Raw genomic sequence first — 4,640 nt, 5'->3', positions numbered from 1 at the left:
ATGGTTTCTCATTTTCTTATGGAATTTGGTTTTGCTTTTTCATAATATGTTGATAAATAAACAATTTTGACCAAAAAATTTGCTTGTGATGATTTACAGGTATATCTGTTGGTTATATTCCAGTTTCAAGATGCAGATGTTTGTCAAAACTCTTATTAAGACCATAACTCTTGAGGTTGAGAGCTTTGAGAGCTTTGACACCTTCGAGAGCTTTGACACTGGTAAAGATGTAAAAGATAAGATCCAGGCCAAAGAAGGCATTCCCTCCGACCAGCAACATCTAATCTAAGCAGGAAAGCATCTTGATGACGGACGAACCCTTGCTTATTACAATAATAAGAAGGAATCTACCCTCCACCTTTTTCTTTGTTTGAAGGACGGTATTGAGGTCAAGATTAAAAAAAGAAAAATGCTTATTACAACAATAAGCAGGAATCTACCCTCGACCTTTTTCTTTGTTTGAAGGACGGTATTGAGGTCAAGCTTAAAAAAAGCAGACTCTCTAAAATGAGTGCCAGAGCTTCAGCAAGATAGTTGAAGAAATGTATCCTCCTTTTTACTGGAATATGCATAATGCCAAGCGTTTATAGGAATTTCCCCTTTATCATGTATCACTATCTACCCAAACCCCTTCAGCGGCTCAGTATACTGCGCAACCACCACATCTATCCCCTGTAAGAGGTGCAGATTGGTGCTCATATCCATTGGTTCCTCCAGGGCTTTTACCAGGAATATTTTGGATAATATACTGTGCAACCACCACATCTATCCCCTGTAAGAGGTGCAGATTGGTGCTCATATCCATTGGTTCCTCCAGGGCTTCTAGCAGGAATATTTTGGATAATGAAAATAGGACGTGGGTGCCTCACACCCCACTTTGAGTAGACTGCACAGCCCAAACATCTATCCCCTGTAAGAGGCGCAGATCAATGCTCATATCCATTGGTTCCTCCGGGGCTTATACCAGGAATATTTTGGATAATGAAAATAGGATGTGGGTGCCTCACACCCCACTTTGAGCCCTCTGGATATCTGATGATTCCACTAATTATATCCTTGAAAGAGTTTCAATGTTTTTCAAAATTATTTTTTTAGAAAGTCAAACAGACAACTTTTTTTGATGCAATAGAGAATGATAAAAGGGAGAGTGCACAAGTCACACCGGTAGTGATTATCTTCTACCATATGGAAATGGCATTTCAACCACCAGCTGTCATCAATTCCACGAGTCTTTCAGCCTTTCATCCAATAGTTAATATGGGATTCGAACTATGACAGAAGAGGCATGCTTATTATCGATTTCAACAATAATAGCCGGAGGTCAGTTGAGCTTTCCACTACAAATCCAGAGCATGTCATGTCAGTGTTTATCTCAGTACTATTTTCCATACTTTATCTTCGCCAGATTCGATCTCAAATGTCTTTTATTGCCAGCTTTATTCTGCCAAGGGGGTGAAGATATTGGAGAACTCGACAGCAGTTCTTTTATATCCAGCTTTCTTATTCTGCCAAGGAGGATGGAGATATTGTAGTTGTTAGCAGTGGTATCCAGCTTGTTCTCTGCCGTTGGATCTTGGGCGACATTGCAGAACAGCCTGCTTCGGTGAGAAGGTCATTGAAGATGACAACTTGGGTCCAATGCAGTTATTATGTTTTTGTCCACAAGACATAATCCGTTCTAAAGAGGTTGGTTTTAGTCCATAATACATGCTTTTAGGAAAACTAAAACATTAAGGAGGTGCTTTTTGCAATCTGCTTTAATGGTTATTTATGTAGTGAAGTTCTTGTAAGTTTTTTATTCTGATTTTTAATCGCTGAATGAGTTTTCCTCTTGTTTCTTAATCGCAACACTTTTCTCTTTTCTTTTGTGTCTGCAGATGGGTTTCTCGAAGAAGGCCAACTTAATATTCCATTCCTTTTTGCTGCGAAAGCTCATGCCCCCTTTCTATTCATTCACTCTTTTTTGTATCATCCTTCCAATGATTATGTTTTTGCCAGAAGCTTAATTAACTACTATGTGCCTGCTATCATGTCGTTTTTTAATATTCTTTCTGCAACAAGATCGTTCCCTTTCATTGCTCCATATCTTCTCTTTGAAAACACAATGTCTGTAACAAAATTCAATGCCATGATCTCTGGGCTCTTTCAACTTGGCAGTGCTTATGAATGGGTGGTGACAAAAAAGTTGAGTAGATCATCTGAAGCTGATTTCATTGCTTTTAAGGAATCCTGTCCTTAATTAGAACACCCGGACACCAAAAGTATCATCAAGTTTTTTCAGAGTCAGCCCTCGATATCCTCAACAAATTGAACGAACAGCAGCAGAAAAAACCCTTTAAAAAGAAAGTCAATCGGCTTATTAGAAAGAATTGGCTTTAGCTTTTCTTCTTTTAACAGCCTCTAATAGGATTTTATTGTGTGCTCAAGGAATTCATTCTTACTTCTTACTGTTTCAAGGGATCTCTTTCCTCCTTGTTGGCCTTGATTTGATTGGGGAGCAGGTTAGTTGAATTCCGCAGCATAGAGCTTGGGCAACCTCTTCACAGTGCGCTTATGAATGGGTGGTGACAAAAAAGTTGAGCAGATCATCTGAAGCTGATTTCGTTTCTTATATGGAGAAGGAATCCCATCCTTAATTAGAACACCCGGACACCCAAAGTATCACCCAAAGTATCATCGGGTTGTTTCAGAGTCAGCCCTTGATGTCCTCAACAAATTGAGCGAACAACAGCAGAAACAACCCTTTTAAAAGAAAGCCAATTGGCTTTATTAGAAAGAATTGGCTTTAGCTTTTCTTCTTTTAACGGCCTCTACTAGGAGTTTATTGTCTGCTCAAGGAATTCATTTTTACTTCTTACTGTTTCAAGGGATCTCTTTCCTCCTTGTTGGCCTTGATTTGATTGGGGAGCAGGTTAGTTGAATTCGGCAGCATAAAGCTTGGGCAACCTCTTTACAAATTGCCTTTCCTTGTAATGTTTTTGACACTAACTGGAGACCTGATTTTAGGCCAATATTCAAGCGAGCACAACTTTAAATAAATATCGCTGGAGGCCTAGTAATTTCATGGTATGGTTTTGCAGATGTATTAAGAAGTTGGAGATATGAATACAGCACTTGATCATGTTGGGTAATATGGTGCTGATGGGCTGCTGGAAATTGGCTATGTTTAAGCCGTCACCCTTTTGGGGAGTAAGAGTAACAGATATTTCACCAAATATTTGTATGTTTTTTAATGAAAGCGCAGACTTGTCATTCCAACGTCCAAGTGTCACATTTTCATGGCTGATTATGCTTATGGGAAATGATTGTGCAGCAAGATAATATTATTCTGGGTGTATTTATGACTATGAATCACAATGAGAGTCTGCTTTTGAGAATTGGTAATGCCCATAGATTGTTTGGCAGATCATCTGAAGCTGATTGTAACTTGGCGGTGCTTATGAATGGGTGGTGACAAAAATGTTGGGGCGGATCATCTGAAGCTGATTTCGTTGCTTTTATGGAGAAGGAATCCTGTCCTTAATTAGAACACCCAAAGTATCATCGGGTTGTTTCAGAGTCAGCCCTTGATGCCCTCAACAAATTGAGCGAACAGCAGCAGAAACAGTCTCTTTAAAAAGAAAGGCAATTGGCTATATTAGAAAGAATTGGCTTTAGATTTTCTTCTTTCAACAGCCTCGGCTAGGAGTTTATTGTCTGCTCAAGGAATTCATTTTTACTTTTTACTGTTTCAAGGGATCTCATTCCTCCTTGTTGGCCTTGATTTGATTGATTGGGGAGCAGGTTAGTTGAATTCCACAGCACAAAGCTTGGGCAACTTCTTTACAAATTGCCTTTTGTTGTAAGGCCTTTGACACTAACTGGAGACCTGATTTTAGGCCAAGATTCAAGCGAGCTCAACTTTGAATAAATATCCCTGCAGGCCTAGTAATTTCACGTTATGCTTTTGCAGATGTATTAAGAAGTTGGAGATATGAATATAGCACTTGATCATGCTGGGTAATATGGTGCTGATGGGCTGCTGAAAAGTGGTTAAGTCCCCACCATCACCCTTTTGGGAGTCAGAGTAACAGATATTTCACCGAATATTGTTATGTTTCTTATGAAAGCAGCAGCGTTGTCATTCCAATGTCCATGTCACAGGCTGATTATGCTTGCGAGAAATGAGAAATGATTGTGCGGCAAGATAATATTATTCTGGGGTGTATTTATGGCTGTCAATGACAATGATCCAGCATAATTCTTTATTGTCTTCCCTATTCTTATGATTCTCTGGGTCAATTTTTTATTGGAAACATTTTTTATTAGGTGTGAGCCTGCTTAAGAGGTTTGTACGAATCTCTTTTCTGGCCTATTTGGCAGATATATGTAAAGCTAATTTATTTTTAAACATGAGAAGATGTATTCCATATTTGTATATCCAATTAGACAAGTTGGACAAAGCAGAAAATTTGCTGACCTCTCTTTTGCGTAACCACCTCACTTTTTTTCCCTTGATTATATTTGATTATCTTTGTGTGTTAATGTTCCCCTGCTCATCCAGAATGAAATTCTAATACAAATTTGTGCAGTTAGCATATCAACATCAAGATTCAATAATATGTCTCATGATTATTTTGTTAACATCACTTCCTAATTCC

General features: G+C 38.7%; 1 long non-coding RNA gene across 1 annotated transcript; it reads left to right on the top strand.

The window, feature by feature from the left end:
• Nucleotides 1–565: 565 nt before the first annotated feature.
• LOC149201610 (uncharacterized) lies at nt 566–4,268 on the top strand. Its single transcript, XR_016253458.1, has 2 exons — nt 566–1,686; nt 1,878–4,268. It is a non-coding gene; the product is annotated as an uncharacterized LOC149201610 (long non-coding RNA).
• The last annotated feature ends 372 nt before the right edge of the window (nt 4,269–4,640 follow it).

Source organism: Pinus tabuliformis, chromosome 2_1 (assembly GCF_031772625.1).
Source record: "Pinus tabuliformis cultivar Carrire ecotype Pingquan chromosome 2_1, CPIR1, whole genome shotgun sequence".
NCBI lineage: Eukaryota > Viridiplantae > Streptophyta > Pinopsida > Pinales > Pinaceae > Pinus > Pinus tabuliformis.
Note: the sequence above shows the minus strand (reverse complement) of the source record. Positions and strands in the feature narration are given on the sequence as shown.